Here is an 18626-nt window from a genome sequence, read left to right on the forward strand (position 1 = left end):
TGGAACTTGGAATTTGGACTCGAAAATCCGACATTATGACGCCGTTGGATTTGAATCTTGAATTTGGCATTTGTGCGTGAGGCGTGTTTAAGGGTTTTGAATCAAATCGACGATTTTAGATGCATGAGGTTTGAATGATGCTCCTAGGGGTTTGGATTCCTAGTTGGAGGCTAATTGGTTTTGGCAAGCTAGAACTCGAGGTTAGCCATTCACGCGTGCAAAGACGCCCACACAATGCACAAATAGCACGTTGTCACACTAACATGTATATGAATGCGACATGCAAAGTTCTCAACCTAAGGTCGGTCTAAGTTTTGTATGATGCAAGTGGTCGGCTTAGGGTGTCAAAAAGGTACTTGACTAAGAGACGGATCCGGCGACAACTTGCACATCCGCCTAAGGGACGTGTGTGTCGGAAGACGGCCTCCATACTTCACATCGGGAATGTCAAGTAAATGCCAAGTTTCGGTACGCGCGGAAATGGTCACACACTTTGGTCGGGAACCGTATGGAGAGTCACCATTTCGTTGCCCCCGGGGCTAGCCCGAATGTAGAACACATCCGTTTGGGCAAGGTAGAAATTCATTTTGCACAATATGGTTTTCGAAAAATGCATGAAATGCCTAGAAATTGAAATTTGAAATCGTACTCGAATTTGTATTTGTATAGCTCGTTTTTCGACATTCGTTCACGAGGTTTGGGAGCGTCCTTCCAGATTCAAAAATAGACTAACTCCCAACACGAAAAGTTGAGCAAAAGTGGGCGACAAGCCACTGTGAGCCACTGTCCTGGATGCAGGCAGCGGCGTTGGGCGCAGGTGGCTGCTCCTGGCGCCAGTGCTGGCATCCAGTACTTAAGAAGATCAGTGGCTTGTTGCTCGAAGTCTGCTCGCATTTTCGAAATTGAAATTAGAATGTCCCCAGCGGAGCTCCTAGAATTGCAGGGGTTTTTTTGCGTATGTATTGCAATTCCCTACAAGGGGGGCGGTTTTTTAGAAAACCCTTGTATTTTTGCACCTCGAAGGAGTCGCCACCAAACGTTATTTAAAGTCTCGTTTGGAAAGACCGCAAGTGACTCTATTTTGGATAAGGCTTTGAATCCTCGAAACGGATGGGTGAGATCCGGGCACGGGAACGAGATGCTTATTCCGCGAGCTTTAGAAATTATTCGAGTACGTGACATAGCATTTTCAAAAATATACCCTAGATTAGACTATGTGGGTTTGAATTTTAGAGCAAATAGAATCTCTAATTGTATGGTGGTCACTTTGCTTTAAAGGTAATTTAAAGGAACCTAAGGCCAGTTTGTCCAAGAAATTATCTTTGTTAAGCGTGATGTAACCTTGCATTTTGTTGTATTTAGCATGTATGGTGATGGAAGCAATAAAGCAACATCACAATTGTAAATAAGTGCGGAATTAGTAAATACAAGACCCCCTAGAAAAGGACTAGGGAGTAGGTCCACATTTCCTAGAAGGACTAGGCAAGTAAATATGCGGAATTGAAAGTGCGAAATTGAAATTGCGGAATTGAAAGTGCGATATTGAAATTGCGGTATTGAAAGGTGCATAATTGAAATTGTAATATTGAAAGGTGCATAATCGAAATTGCGATATTGAAATTTGTACTTGGGCACATGAGATTCGAACGCCAAGCAGCTCCTTAAAAATAAGTGCGCCCGACACGAATTCAAAGCCAAAAATCTCAACTTGGGAGAAGTTGCTCATCCCAAAGTATCCTAGATTTTGCATATAGAACTTGAACTTGAAAGTTTGAATCTTGAAAGTTTGAACTTGAAATAATTGAACTTGAACTTGAAATATTGAAACTTAAGAGACTTGAATCTCAAAGATCGGGCCTTTTAATGTTGAAAAGGTTAGATCTTTGATGTGCTCTTATTTTGAAAGGATCCTAGTTTAGGGAAGTAGTCATGAGCAATCCTAAACATTGTGGGATCTTGAAATTTGAAAACTTGAACTTGTATATTGAATAAATGGAGTTTTGAATCTCAAAAGATTAAACCTTTAGAAGCTTAAAAGGTGTCATCTTTGATTACTCCATACTTGAAAATGATTCTAGTTCAAAGAAGTGATTGCAAACAACTTTGAAAATCCATGAATCTTGAAAGTTTGCATTTTTGTAATTTGAAAAGTTTGGATTTTGAAAAGATGTATGATTGTTGCAAGTGACATTTTTAGTAGTAAAAATGCCAACTTGCTAATCATTTTTGAAATAGGAAAATCAAAGGAACATGATTGAATATTTTGGGATTCGGAATTACCTATTTAGGTTTAGGCAAGAATTCCTTTTAGAGCTCCCAATTGCTTAGAACTTGAAGTTTGTATGTGTTTTTGAAGGATTTTTGGACTTGAATTTGAGGCGTAATTTTTTTATAACGACGTTGTATATTGAAGTTGCCTCCCTAAATGCTGAACATTAGGTGGTTGTTTATAGGAGAAATGGTTGGAAACCGCCAGCCAGTGCCAGCGCAGCACGCCAAACCAGCGCTGGGCGCTGGTGACGTGGCATATGTGCTGCCAAAATCAAGGACGCAGGCTCCGTCCTTGATTTTTCTTGTATTGATGTACCTTCGTACGAATAGTACGATGCTTGGCACGTAGTGCTTTCTTGGAGGTTAAGACTTGATTTTGCGTAAAAAAATAAGCCGTTGCGGGTTTTGAATTCCGGTTGTACGAGACGGGGCCCGGCTTGCTCGGTTTTGTGGGTCGGCGCCCGAATTTGACTTGCCTTATATGATTTTGAGTGGAAAAGGCCTAGTAAGACCAATGAAATGGTCTACTAGATGAGATTGTACTTGGATTTAGTTGTATTTTGTACCGAGTTCCGGGAGGGGAACGGTCTCGCGGATTGGATCTTGTATTTTAGAGATGTTCTTAGCAATTGGGATTTCCGCACGGAGTTATTCCAACCGCCTAGTGAGGATAATGGTATCGTCATCATCCTTGAGGGGGGACACAATTTAGGTGTCTACCGTCGCAAGATCCTGATTTTGCTTCTTTGCAACAAATATGTCACCACTAATGTTCTCCACTGCCACGACACTATTGTTAACTTATCTTGACCTTTGTTTCCTTAGAAAACCTTCCACTTCAAAGATGTCACTTTACTTCACTACAAACCCATATATATATATATATATATAATCAGTTGGAGATTGCACAAATTCCATAGTGAAAACTGAATATCAGTTGAAAATTTCAAAGGTTTGGGCAACTAAATCCCGTGTTTCGGAATAACTTACAAAATCATGGTTTCAAGTTAAGTATTCCGTTGTATTTCGTATGGACATTCAGGACTTCGTGATTGTTAACGTTCAACAATCAATAAATTAGAGCAAGATTGAATTAGCTCAATGCAATGGATACAATAAATTGATGAGAGAGTGTGCCCTCCTCAAAGCATCCATCTTCTTTGGCATAAACTGATTTGTAAAATGCTAATTCATTAAACTCTCCTTTCTTCTCTTTCCGCAATTTTAGGAAACAAATAAATAAACAAACTTGTGGAGTAAGGGCTGATTGAGCATATTTGTGTTTTACGTTCCTATCTACTTAGCATCTATATAAAGTGATATGCAACAATTCAAAGAAGGTATAAAATCATACAAAATCAACTCTTCGATTAGCAAAGCTTGTAGCACCACTCTTGTGAAAACGACCTTGTAATGCTCAAGCATTTTTTCCTTGTTCGTATTTTTCTTAATTTCAACAAATCAATCGTAGCATGGATAAAACTAATTAAACTTATTAAATTTAGGATCTTTCGAGGTCACGAACCCTAGCCTTTGGTGTTAACCAAATCCGACCAACTTCTAGTGGAGACTGCATCGGGCAGATTGGTGAAGTTCTGTTCTGGAGATTTGACTAGATTGAACCAATTTTTCTTCATTGTGTATCTATGATGCTTCCATGGTCTGTCCATACGCTTTAAAAAAGATTTGTTAAGTAGCTCCCCATCAGGTATCACAAAATTTTTCTTCAAAGAAAAAGGGAAATCGAGATAATAATACAAATTAGTAACTTTTCATTATACTAAAGAAAAACAAGTTTTGTTCACACTTCAGGAATGACAGTTATGCAAAATATTCATGAAAATCGCATATGAATCAGAGGACAAGTGGCCTATAATAATCCAAAGGATGTTTAAAGACATAATAGAGGCAATCCAGAACGATATAGATTTCTTGCTTTTCCTCTAAAGGAATTTCACACTAAGGTTCATTAATTCTGAAGTGAAAGGCAAGAACCTTGCCTCACTTCCTACTGCTCATAAATCAACTTGGTTAGTGAGGAAGATTTTGTATGATTTTCAATATTTATATGAGCTTTCTGATGGTAGAAACACATTGCAACAACCTGAGTTTTCTATCAACAAGGTGTATAAGAAGCTAAGAAGCAATCATGAATTCTATTTGTTCTTTGAGTGTGAGTTTGCTTCTGAAATTTGGGGTTCTGTCAGCAGGAAAGGAAGGAATTGGATCTCTTTCCACTTCATCCGTTATTATTCACTAAGCGTTTGTTCACTTGGCTTAAACAAAACTCCACACACTCTACCCAACTTCCTCGCATCTCTTTCTCCCATGTATCCTTTAGGAACTATGTCTAAGAAGAAATTTAGCCATCTTTCAAGAAACACAAAAACCACCTAACATATGCCGAGGGAAAGACTTTCAATTTGGCATGGGGATACTTCTCCTTAAAACTACAAAATCAACCTATTCCCCCCCAACGCGCGGATGGTGCAGGGGCCTGCACGTAGATCTACGTGCACCTGCACCAAAACGCAAAAACATTAAAAGAAAACGAAAAAGAAAATAACAAACTAAACAGAAAGAACATAATAAAGTAAACGAAAAGAACATTAACTAAAACCTGAAAAGAACACTAATGCTAAAAAACTAAAGAAAATATACAAAAATGAAAATAACATATTCTCTCTCCTGATAAACTATAAAAAGAACAATTATTTTTCAAAAAGAACATCGTGTGAAAAATACAACAGAAAAACAAAAAAAAAATATTATCGATAATGTTATTAAATATTAAAAAACATAAATAAGTTAAAAAGAACACAAAATAATTAAAAAAAGAACAACAACTTTTTTACAAAACAGAAGAAAAAAGAACAAAACACATGGAAAAGAACAACATTTTCTTTTTCCTTATCAAACAAAAGAACAGAATGAAAGGGACGAAAAGAACAACAAATCTATGTTCTTTTATTAGTTGTATTTGTTCTTTTCAAACCACTTAGTGTTCTAATTAAAAAGACGAAAACGACGATATTTTGATGCACTTAAAACTAGATCTATATTTTTATTTAAATGTATTTTTGTTCTTATCCCACGCATCAGAACTATGTTCTTTTATTAAGTGTTATTTGTTCTATTCAAACGATTTTATGTTCTAATTAAAAAGACGAAACGAAGATTTTTTGATGCACTTAAAACTAAATCTATATTTTTTAAAAAGTATTTTTTGTTCTTTTACCACAAATCGGACTATGTTCTTTTTTAAGTGTTATTTGTTCTTTTCAAACCATTATATGTTCTTTTTTAACAATCTATGTACGTTGATATAAAAGAACAAACTATGTTGATTTAAAAGAACAAACTATGTTGATGACACAGTAAAAGTAAATTTGTGAAAAGAACATAACAACTTGAAAAAGAACATTAGAGGAAAGAACAAGGAAACGTACCTTAATCACTTGATCAACATGTACCAGGAACATCAATATCTTTTAATAAATCTTAAAAAACTGATCTCAATCCTCGGAAAATATCACGCTCTCCAGAGATTCTCTTGCTTCGAAAACTAACCAAATTGAACTAGTGTTTTTTCTTAATTCACTCATTTTCAACAAACAAGAAACATTCAGAAGGAATTTTAGAGAGAGAATAAGGAGAAAATGTTTTTTTTACTCTATCACTCACCATCTAACTCTTTCTCTTTCAAAAAATCTCTCTTATGTTGAGAGAATATAAATCATCTTCTCTTTCTCTCTCTAAAATGTATTTATAAAATGACTAATGGTTATGACTCATAAGTACAATTATTATATATATAGTTGCTGAAAAATAGAAAATGAACAAATAGGAAGTAGAATCAAATAATTGAAGAACAAAGAAGGAGAAAGGAAAAATTGTTAAAGAGTGCATAATGAGAACTGTGCACGTGTTTTTATTTTGTTATTTTATCAGAGTATTATAAAAAGAACAAATGAAAAGACTAAAAGAACAAATATAGAGACTAAAAGGAACAAGTCAAGTACTTTGTCCCACAATAACATATGATTCGGAATCATCATTTTCATCATTCTGTTATGAATTATCAAGCACATTATTCTTAATATCTGAAAAAAATAATAGGTTAACATGTATAAAAACAAGAAAAAGAACGCAATCAAAGAAACAAAGGATAAATAAAAAGTAACAAGAAAAATAACACAATAAAATAAAAAGAACAAGTTATGAAACGCAAATAAAATTGAAAATAATAAAAAAGAAGAACACAGTAAAATAAAAGAACAAATTATGAAACGCAAATGGTCTATTTTTCTACTATAATGAAACTGTTCTTTTAATACGAGCATAATGAAACTGTTCTTTTAATACGAACATATGTTCCTTTAATAGGTAAAAATGTTCTTTTCTGGGAAAAAAATCGTAATTACGTAATCAAAATCTTCAAAATCAACGATTTCAACAAAATCAGCGTGTTATTACATAATTTGATTCATTAAAATCATCAAATTCATCAAAACACGATTATTACACAATCAAAATCATCAACATAGTCAAAATCATCAAAAACACAATTATTACAAAATCAAAATCATCAAAACATACCATTTATTATTACAAAATTGAAAATTTACCTCCCAAAATCAGATTACCAGCTGCAGAATTCAGGTTTGAAGAAGAAAAATCAATTTAATTTGATGTTGAAGCAGAAAAATCAACGAATTTTTGGGGATTTTCATTACTTTCTCTCTCTAAAACCCATTTAAGAAAACCTAGTTCACAATTTCTCTCTCATCTTCATAGTTTGAATTCAAAATATAAAACCCAGAAGAATATATATCGCAAAAATAACAACGAATCAAATAAAAACGCGATAAACATAGCTGAAAAGAACAGAGCCTTTAATGTTCTTTTGTTTAGGGGAATTGTTCTTTTGTTCAAGGGCATTGTTCTTTTTTCTGGGAATTTAATAAAAACGTTCGTTTTATGTTTAATGTTGGTCGTTTTGATCCCGGTGCACCTAGAGCTACGTGCACACGCCTGTACCATCCAATTTGCGATTCCCCCCCCCCCCCCGCCCCCCCAAACACTAATCAGAAGTGGCAATATTATAAAGGTAATTGTAATGTCTCATTCTCAAGGGAGATAGATTGTGCAGGTGTTGCACGGTTTTTAGAAACAGTGGTCATGCTAAGTCTGCACATGCCCCTCTCATCATACACATATTATAGAAGGCCCAAGAAAAAGGGTTAAGAGGTCAGCAATGATGAGGTCAAAGATGGAAGCACATGAGTAATTCAAAGAAAGATCCCTTCACATATTACTCTGTCAAGCTGGCAGAGGTTTGTTAGAAGGTGGTTATATAGAGAAGGGTAGTGAGAGAGTAGAGTATTTGTGTATAAATAGTGGGTCTCTATCTTTGTAAAGACATCTAGAAATTAAGAAGAGTGTATTTGGTTTATGGAGGGTCCTTACCTCTCGAATAGTAAGGAATTGTAATAGTGAGTTTGTTGTGTACTTGCTAAATATAATTAATTATCCCCTGGTTTCCTATTTTCTTTCAGGTTACTCTGCTTGTTCTTGCTAAGCCCCCCTGGTCTTAGCAGGTAATTAGCTTGTATGTTTTAAGAAAAAGTGCAATGTTAAAATTCTGCTCAAGGGTGAAATCTTAGCGATCATGAAATGCCTTACGCTTGCAATACATCAAGGACTAAGGTCCTTATACAGATTCCAAGGAATTAGTTGTAAGAATTTAATCACATGACAATGTTTGTGATATTAATATTAACCTGACCATTCAATAAAGGATATATTGAGGACTTCAAGGTGAATTAAGATGAATGTAGCATAAAAGGATTAAGAAAAATACCAAATTTAATCTCAGATCTGAAATATTTAGGACCATTGAAAGCTTACTGTCTAATACAGAAATTTCATGAATAATTAGGTAACCAGAGGAAAATACAACTTTACAAACCACTAATTTCAAAGCAATAAATGGAAAATTTAAAACAGAATCAAGAAATCAAAAGAACACACAAATCAAAACTAGTCATCAAGAGTATTAAAAATTACTAGATGAAATCACATATTTGAGTTAGAAATAATTACCATTAGATCTAACTTGGTCGTTTATTAAAACAATGGATTGAAACAGGAAGAACACTAAGATAAGATTGAGTGACTGACCGTAATAGTGAAATCCCACTATTGATGCAACCATGCAAATAAATTAATTTAAAACTTTTATGTTTCTGCAACAATTACTAGAGAATAAAACTATAATTAATGTAAGTGTTATGAATGATATTCCACATACCCGAATAACTTTAATTATACTAGCTTTTAAGTTATCGTCCACATCACGCCAACTATACGCTCCCACTAGACACATATCATCTCTTTTTGCAATATTTCCGAGGAGACTCACAAGGATTTTACCAACTTTTCAGAGAGGTTGGCTGAATTCATTGAACTTAACAATGTATTTGAATCCCAATGTGTAAAGAAAAATTTCTCAAGGCAGAACTGAACCTTTCACAAGGTGTTGTATTCCTTCAGCATTTGTAAGAGATATGAAGTTAAATGAGATTAAATAAACCAGCAATATAATTTACAATTTGCATATTTAAAGTAGAGACATGTTTACCTATATCTGTAACCTCGTGGTTTTCATCAAACTCTCTCTGATACGTCCAATTTAGAATAACAATCCGACGTTGAGATTTTGATGTCAGGGGATGTTAAGGATAGTAAGGGCTACTCTTTGCTGTCCATAAAGAATACTTGATTGTCTAATTAAGTTTTTTTAGCAATGTTTAAGACAGATGTTTTATATTACAATAAACACGTCTTTTATTTAAGCAAATTATTGACGCATTCGAATGGCAGGAATTTTTTTATTTCGGTAAGTGAATGCTTCCTTTGGAAATTATGCCTAAAGAGGCAAGTTGCTTTTATTTTTTTGGAAAAGTAATTAGGATGAAAATATAATCATGTGCCTAATTAATAAAAACTTTTAGTACTTTTGCATTAAATCAATTAATTTGAATGTTATGGATCATGTTTTAGTCACTTTTAGCCTGAGTGGGCTGAGTTCGTTTTGCTCAGAATACAGGTTCAAAATGTATTTAGACTAAGGTGGCCACACCTTTAGGGCTTGCATACTTATCCAGGTTGGAATCAGGTCTTACGTAGTTCTGCTTTTTGATTCTGAGTTATTCTTTTATTATAAATTCACCTTGATTCGCGCGAAATTGCATAAAAATAATAGAATTGTGCACAGGTACCACCCAAGCGTTCGAACTTTTCTGTAAAAGTGCAGGAAAATTTCCGAACACCTAAGCAAAGGCGTTGAAAAAAATCCAGCGCATAGCTTTACGTGCTATAAGTTTCTGGCGCTTACATGGGAAGCGCTAGTAATTTGTAGCGCTAGGCGATTGGTATGCGTGGTTTTCACAGGATTCGATTTATTTTTACGTTCCTCTTTTCGGTTAATTTTGCAAAGATGATTAACTTCTTACTGCCGAGTGATTGGTGCTCAATTTTTAGTTATTCACGAGTGTGGATTTTCTCTTTATTGTTTTTTTCATGCGATTTAAGAAAGATATATCTTTATTACTTCACCTTAAGGAGGGCATTTCCGGGGTTTTAACGTGATTAAGCTGAGGGTAGAAAAAAAAGTTTAAGGCTAATAATTTCCCATTATACCCTTAGTTAGTTTGACAACTGGACTTGGTGTTTAATCATGTTTGGTCTTTGTAGAACTTCATCATTTTTCATTTTTCATATTAAGTTTAAAGAATTTTGACTTGACCGGTTATTTTATAACATCCTTGAATTCTTTCTTTTGGGGAATCACTACTACAGAACGGGGGTTATCTCGACACCTGATCCTCGACACCTGCCGCATGGCGTTGGGCCGCGAAAAACAATCCGCGTGTTAGGCATCGAGAAAGTTAACGACGCCTAAATGTCGAAGCCATTGAGCGTCCTTAATTTTGGCTACACTTTTAGGCGTCGCCAATGCATGTGCTATGCACGTGTTTTAAATTTTGGAAGCTGAATCTATGTGCGCTTCTTTTTTTGGGTGAAAATTGAAAATGATTTAGGCGGTTGTTTTTTTTTAAGGAAAGAAATTAATAAATTAATTATTTTACTAAATCGAACCACGACGTTTAAATCGTTCTAGCTAGCTAATTCAATTCTCTCAAATTAAACCCTGATTATTTTAAAACACCATAACTCATTGCTGCACGTCTTTCTTTCTCTGACTAACCTCTCTGCAAATTCAAGAACCTCTATCAATGCGATTTCCTTTCTGCCCATTGAATATTCAGGTTAATTTGTGTTATTGTTTTTTCTTTTTAATGGCCTTCAATTGCTGAATAATTTTCCTTCTTGCTCTAATTTTTTGATTCTCCATCTTCTTCTCACATATCATCTTCTTTTCCGGCTCAATTCGATCTCCTCTCTGCCATTTGAATATTCAGGTTTGTGTTATTGTTTTTTCTATTTAATGGCGTTTAATTGCTGAAATTTTTTCCCTTCTTGTTCTAATTTTTTGATTCTCCATCTTCTTCTCATATATCATCAATGAGTAAGTGGTGGAAAATCGCGAATTGGTTGCTGAAATCTCGAATTGTGTATTGAAATTTCCGAGGTACTTTGCTATGTTTTCTTTTCTCCATCGACGGAATCCATTCAGTTTGATATTATTTGACATGTAGAATCACGTGAATTATGAAAAACGAGAGATTGAACGTGGAATTGCTTGATGATTGAATGTGTTAATCTGTTGCCTATTACTTTCTATTATTAATTATTAGTTTTTTTTGGTACTGTATAACTTTGATCTGCAAGTTGTTGTTTTGAGATGTTGTGTTGGTGCTGCTGCTATCTCGTTCTTAAATTAATTGATCTATGCTTGAGTAGTTTCTTCTTGGTTTTTCTTCTTGATCTGAATTTTTGATTCTCCTCCTTCTTCTTATCATAATCCAACGTGTCACAGTGGAAATGCGTCAGGTGTTGATAATTCGAAGGGATTTACGTACGGCTCAATTGTGTGCTGAAATTTCTGAGGTATTTATTGCACGTGTTCTGTTTTCTCAATCGCATCCATTCCCTGCAATTCTTATTGACATTTTCAGTTTGATGTATCTGACATTAGAATCCTGTGAATTATGTAAAACGGGATTGCAAACATTATTACTCGTGGAATTGCTTGATTTTATTTGTTGGTGTTGTGGATTATTTGTTGGTGTTGTGGATTATTTGTTGCTCGATTTTATTTGGCCAAACATTCAGCAAAAGGAATAGAGTTAGGAAAGGATTATTCATAGTTCAGTAAAAGGATTTAATTTGATTTAATTTGTTGCTTGATTTTATTTGTTCAGGAAAGGATTATTTGATTTTATTTGTTGCTCGATTTTATTTGTTGCAAGAATTACACCCAACATTCAGCAAAAGGAATAGAGTCGGGAAAGGATTATTCATAGTTCCTTGTAAACGCATACCCCGCATTATCTTAATATCCATCTTCCTAAATAGTAAATATACCCACCTGAAATTGACTTCTCTTTTCGTAACATAAACATTCTTTTACCACTCGTTTGTACATAATCTAGGATTTTCAGCATACAGACTGGTACAATCATCTTTATGGCTAAATTGAAAATGCTTAAAATGATTTCCTACTTCCATTTTGTTAGATAGTAAACTTAAGTTAAACAATAATCATTGTCCCGTAATTATAATAACACTTGTGCCAGCGAAGGTTCCATTCAATTGCCCAGATATGCTGAAGTTTCTTTGATTCTTTCACTTCAAAATCTAATAGCCCCTGGTATTCTGAGGATGTTGCTGATGCCAAAGCCTTCGTTAAGATAAGAAAGGTTATAGGTACCCATTTGCTTGTCCAATGTTTGCAGCATCTTGATCTTCAATTTCTACCATTGATGTTTCCAATTCTTCAGCGTCCATTGGCTCCGATGAATCTGTTTGAGAACCAAGACCTTGTGATACAGGGTTGACCGTCTGAGATGGCACCCAAGGGATCACAGCCTTGCATTCATTCTCCTAATTTAGCTTCTATAGATCCACCAGACTTTAGATTGTCGTCCCAAAAAGCTTCATCTGTAAAGAAATTTGAGTTAACATCTCAGTATATTCTTTTGTATGCATTACATTCATTGAACAAAGTAGAAAGGGTAAAAGGAACAAAAAATGAGCTCATGAGACTAGCAGAACCATAAGTCAATATTAGATGACCAGCTAACAACCTCAAACTATGTAAGAAGCAAAGGCATCAACCTCAGCATGAAATTACACATTAGATAGACTTGCAATATGTGAATAAATATGAAAGAATTCTAGTTGTCAGTAAGCTTAACTGCTCAAGCCAGGCGTTTGACATGAGTTAACCTCAATGTCTTAGTGGTTACTACACCTGATATTTTAAAGGGCTACAAAAGGATTCAGTTAAGTGATTCCATTTGACACGGTTTGGTTTATATGTTTGGGTAATTGTTACTGTTTCTTAGGTGTAATCTATTCCACCCATCTATTACCACTCTTAACCCAGCGTGCTCAATCAGTCTTCATCTGTCACTCTCCTCTTCAATCTTTACCAGTCTCTCACTCAAATGTTCTTCATTATCCGATTCTGGTTCTTCGATTTCATGAAAAATAACAGCAAAGTAATGACTTATGAACATACGAAGCTGATTATCTCAATAATAAAATTCATCTTCTGGAACTTTGGTATTAACCTTTTTCAATTGGAAATTTAGAATTTGCCGAAAGAGTTTATTTACTTTGTTCCTCATCTTTCAAATTCTTTATTTTGTGACATAATTTCTACTTTCTTGTCTTCAATTAATTTTTTTCCGACTCTTTGATTGTTTGTTGTGTTGTGCTGCTTCCCATATACGTAGATCTTAACATATTTTTTAGGAAAAGTTAACAGGTTAATGGAAACCAAACATAAATGGTACGAAGTAAATGAAATTAAAACTAGTTTAAGTGATTCTATTCCGGAGTTGGAAACCGAACAGTCAATGACAATAATTGTTGTTGTTACCTTTCCACTCTCTTATTTGATTCCACTCCACTCTGTTTCCAGAACATATACCAAACACCCCCTAAATGACCACCACATCAGATTCAAAAACATCAGAGTAAAAGGCAGGCATAATAAAAAAGTAAAACTCACAGTTTGTCAGAAGTTCCCCATTTTCCTGCTGGTCATCACCATGTAATCTTCTAGCTAAATGTCTTACGTCACTTACGCGTAACCTTCTAGGGGTTTTCCTCATGTTCTGAGCTTCTCCTTCTGAACACTAGTAGTAGGACAAAGTTGTTAAGATTATTGTTTTAATTAAGCAGTATATCATGAGATGTTATCAACTAATTAACCTTGAGTTTCAGAGCTAGATGGCAAGTCATCAAGCATAGGAGAAGTGGCAGAAAGGAGATTATTGGCTCATGTTCTGTCTTCTTATCTTGTCTCTAAGACGCCGCCTTTCCCTTTCTTTCTCCCTCCGCATTGCGTGTGCATCCAATCTTTCTGCTTGCTGCTTTGAACTCATTCCCCTTTTCCTCTGCGAAAAGATCGAAACTTGAACTAGTGTTGCACATCATGTTTGAAAAAACAAAGTGCTTTCATAGAGTTTGCATGACAAATTAAGCTGGCTGCAGAATTTCCATTACATTGTCAAGATTTTAGATTTGTCGATGAAAACTCAAAACATGTCACTCATTCATACATACTACACTTATATAAATTTTTTGTTTATTATTCATTGCTTGTCCACCGACAGTAGGACCCTTAGAACTGTTTTTCCATTCCATGTATAAATTCGGTTATAGCATTAGAATGTCTGTTTCTTCTACTTGATCACTCTTGAAAATATTCTGTTTATTATTCATTGCTTGTCCACCGACAGTAGGACCCTTAGAATTGTTTCTCCATTCCATGTATAAGTTCGGTTATAGCATTAGAATGTCTGTTACTTCTACTTGATCACTCTTGAACTGTGAAGCAACACTACTAAAAGTGTTTATAAGAGAGATTACTAAAAGTGTTCATAGGAAATAGCTTTTTATTATTATTTGCAAGTCTGCAAAAACATTATAAACCTGTGAATTCTTTCCTTTTATTGCGAGCTTACTAACTTCCAACAATATAAACCTGTGAATTCTCACCCATCCGTTTCTAAGATTCGATGCCTTATCCACAAAGAGTCAACCTTGGTGTTTCCAAACCGGACCCTGAAATATTGTTTGGTGGTGACCACTTCGAAATTCAAAACCTTACAAAATCCCGTAGGGAGAATTTACAAAAAACACCCCTACAACTAACCATATGTATTGCTGATTTCGCACCATCTTAAAGGTCTGATGAAAAATTTCCTTTGTGTACTTCCTTCAAAACCTGTCCGAAAGAACCAATCATTTTAAATGACTGCGTTGTTTCATCAAACTTCATATTTAGCTTTATTTGTGTTGCAAGGTCCTGATTTTGCTTCTTTGCAACAAATAGTTCACCACTTATGTTCTCCACTGCCATGACACTATTGTTAACATATCTTGACCTTTGTTTTCTTATAAAACCTTCCACTTCATAGATGTCACTTTACTTCACTACACACCCACACATATACATATACATATATATATGTATATGTATATGTATATACATATTTATATATACATATGTATATATATATACATATATGTATATAATCAGTTGGAGATTGCACAAATTCAATAGTGAAAACTGAATATCAGTTGAAAATTTCAAAGGTTTTGGCCAACTAAATCCCGTGTTTCGGAATAACTTACAAAATTATGGTTTCAAGTTAAGTATTCTGCTGTATTTCGTATGGACATTCAGGACTTCGTGATTGTTAACATTCAACAATCAATAGATTAGAGCAAGATTGAATTAGCTCAATGCAATGGATACAATAAATTGATGAGAGAGTGTGCCCTCCTCAAAGCATCCATCTTCTTTGGCATAAACTGATTTGTAAAATGCTAATTCGTTAAACTCTCCTTTCTTCTCTTTCTGCAATTTTAGGAAACAAATAAATAAACAAACTTGTGGAGTAGGGGCTGATTGAGCATATTTGTGTTTTACGTTCCTATCTACTTAGAATCTATATAAAGTGATATGCAACAATTCAAAGAAGGTATAAAATCATACAAAATAAACTCTTCGACTAGCAAAGCTTGTAGCACCACTCTTGTGAAAACGACCTTGTAATGCTCAAGCATTTTTTCCTTGTTCGTATTTTTCTTAATTTCAACAAATCAATCGTAGCATGGATAAAACTAATTAAACTTATTAAATTTAGAATCTTTCGGGGTCACGAACCCTAGCCTTTGGTGTTAACCAAATCCAACCAACTTCTAGTGGAGACTGCATCAGGCAGATTGGTGAAGTTCTGTTCTGGAGATTTGACTAGATTGATCCAATTTTTCTTCATTGTGTATCTATGATGTTGCCATGGTCTGTCCATACGCTTTAAAAAAGATTTGTTAACTAGCTCCCCATCAGGTATCACAAAATTTTTCTTCAAAGAAAAAGGGAAATCGAGATAATAGTACAAATTAGTAACTTTTCATTATACTAAAGAAAAACAAGTTTTGTTCACTCTTCAGGAATGACAGTTATGAAAAATATGCATGAAAATCGCATATGAATCAGAGGACAAGTGGCCTATAACAATCCAAAGGATGTTTAAAGACATAATAGAGGCAATCCAGAACGATATGGATTTCTTGCTTTTCCTCTAAAGGAATTTCACACTAAGGTTCATTAATTCTGTAGTGAAAGGCAAGAACCTTGCCTCACTTCCTACTGCTCATAACTCAACTTGGGTAGTGAGGAAGATTTTGTATGATTTTCAATATTTATATGAGCTTTCTGATGGTAGAAACACATTGCAACAACCTGAGTTTTCTATCAACAAGGTGTATAAGAAGCTAAGAAGCAATCATGAATTCTATATGTTCTTTGAGTGTGAGTTTGCTTCTGAAATTTGGGGTTCTGTCAGCAGGAAAGGAAGGAATTGGATCTCTTTCCACTTCATCTGTTATTATTCACTAAGATTTTGTGCACTTGGCTTAAACAAAACTCCACACACTCTACCCAACTTCCTCACATCTCTTTCTCCCATGTATCCTTTAGGAACTATGTCTAAGAAGAAATTTAGCCATCTTTCAAGAAACACAAAAACCACCTAACATATGCCGAGGGAAAGACTTTCAATTTGGCATGGGGATACTTCTCCTTAAAACTACAAAATCAACCTATTCCCCCCCCCCCCCCCCAAACACTAATCAGAAGTGGCAATATTATAAAGATAATTATAATGTCTCATTCTCAAGGGAGATAGACTGTGCAGGTGTTGCACGGTTTTTAGAAACAGTGGTCATGCTAAGTCTGCACATGCCCGTCTCATCATACACATATTATAGAAGGCACAAGAAAAAGGGTAAAGAGGTCAGCAATGATGAGGTCAAAGATGGAACCACATGAGTAATCCAAAGAAAGATTCCTTCACATATTATTCTGTCAAGCTGGCAGAGGTTTGTTAGAAGGTGGTTATAGAGAGAAGGGTAGTGAGAGAGTAGAGTATTTGTGTATAAATAGTAGGTCTCTATCTTTGTAAAGGCATCCAGAAATTAAGAAGAGTGTATTTGGTTTATGGAGGGTCCTTACCTCTCGAATAGTAAGGAATTGTAATAGTGAATTTGTTGTGTACTTGCTAAATACAATTAATTATCCCCTGGTTTCTTATTTTCTTTCAGGTTACTCTGCTTGTTCTAGCTAAGCCCCCCTGGTCTTAGCAGGTAATTAGCTTGTATGTTTTAAGAAAAAGTGCAAGGTTAAAATTCTGCTCAAGGGTGAAATCTTAGCGATCATGAAATGCCTTACGCTTGCAATACAACAAGGATTATACAGATTCCAAGGAATTAGTTGTAAGAATTTAATCACATGACAATGTTTGTGATATTAATATTAACCTGACCATTCAATAAAGGATATATTGAGGACTTCAAGGTGAATCAAGATGAATGTAGCATAAAAGGATTAAGAAAAATACCAAATTTAATCTCAGATCTGAAATATTTAGGACCATTGAAAGCTTACTGTCTAATACAGAAATTTCATGAATAATTAGGTCATGAAAGGAAAATACAACTTTACAAACCACTAATTTCAAAGAAATAAATGGAAAATTTAAAACAGAATCAAGAAATGAAAAGAACACACAAATCAAAACTAGTCATCAAGAGTATTAAAAATTACTAGATGAAATCACATATTTGAGTTAGAAATAATAACCATAAGATTTAACTTGGTCGTTTATTAAAACAATGGATTGAAACAGGAAGAATACTAAGATAAGATTGAGTGACTGCCCCTAATAGTGAAATCCCACTATTGATGCAACCATGCAAATAAATTAATTTAAAACTTTTATGTTTCTGCAACAATTACGAGAGAATAAAACTATAATTAATGTAAGTGTTAAGAATGATATTCCACATACCCGAATAACTTTAATTATACTAGCTTTTAAGTTATCGTCCACATCACGCCAACTATACGCTCCCACTAGACACATATCATCTCTTTTTGCAATATTTCCGAGGAGACTCACAAGGATTTTACCAACTTTTCAGAGAGGTTGGCTGAATTTATTGAACTTAACAATGTATTTGAATCCCAATGTGTGAAGACAAATGTCTCAAGGCAGAACAGAACCTATCACAAGGTATTGTATTCCTTCAGCATTTGCAAGAGATATGAAGTTAAATGAGATTAAATAAACCAGCAATATAATTTACAATTTGCATATTTAAAGTAGAGACATGTTTACCTATATCTGTAACCTCATGGTTTTCATCAAACTCTCTCTGATACGTCAAATTTAGAATAACAATCCGACGTTGGGATTTTGATGTCAAGGGATGTTAAGGATAGTAAGGGCTACTCTTTGCTGTCCATATAGAATACTTGATTGTCTCATTTAGTTTTTGTAGCAATGTTTAAGAAGATGTTTTATATTACAATAAACACGTCTTTTATTTAAGCAAATTATTGACGCATTCGAATGGCAGGAAATTTTTTATTTCGGGAAGTGAATGCTTCCTTTGGAAACTATGCCTAAAGATTTCTTGGAAAAGTAATTAGGATGAAAATATAATCATGTGCCTAATTAATAAAACTTTTAGTACTTTTGCATTAAATCAATTAAGTTGAATGTTATGGATCATGTTTTAGTCAATTTTAGCTTGAGTGGGCTGAGTTTGTTTTGCTTAGAATACAGGTTCAAAATGTATTTAGA

General features: G+C 34.5%; 2 long non-coding RNA genes across 3 annotated transcripts; one reads left to right on the forward strand and one right to left on the reverse strand.

Annotated features, from left to right (window-relative positions):
* The first annotated feature begins 10457 nt into the window (after positions 1 to 10457).
* On the forward strand, positions 10458 to 17071 carry LOC110805987 (uncharacterized). 2 transcript variants are annotated; one of them, XR_008918390.1, is made up of 4 exons: positions 10458 to 10604; positions 10870 to 10927; positions 11276 to 11346; positions 13693 to 17071. It is a non-coding gene; the product is annotated as an uncharacterized lncRNA (long non-coding RNA). The 2 variants fall into 2 exon arrangements; XR_002538181.2 differs by having other exon boundaries at positions 10463 to 10604; positions 10758 to 10927.
* LOC130459182 (uncharacterized) lies at positions 11935 to 13813 on the reverse strand. The gene is made up of 3 exons (XR_008918391.1): positions 13681 to 13813; positions 13478 to 13604; positions 11935 to 12399 (listed from the first exon to the last, which is right to left on the reverse strand). It is a non-coding gene; the product is annotated as an uncharacterized lncRNA (long non-coding RNA).
* Positions 17072 to 18626: the final 1555 nt, after the last annotated feature.

Source organism: Spinacia oleracea, chromosome 4, assembly GCF_020520425.1.
Source record: "Spinacia oleracea cultivar Varoflay chromosome 4, BTI_SOV_V1, whole genome shotgun sequence".
In the NCBI taxonomy this organism is placed as follows: domain Eukaryota; kingdom Viridiplantae; phylum Streptophyta; class Magnoliopsida; order Caryophyllales; family Amaranthaceae; genus Spinacia; species Spinacia oleracea.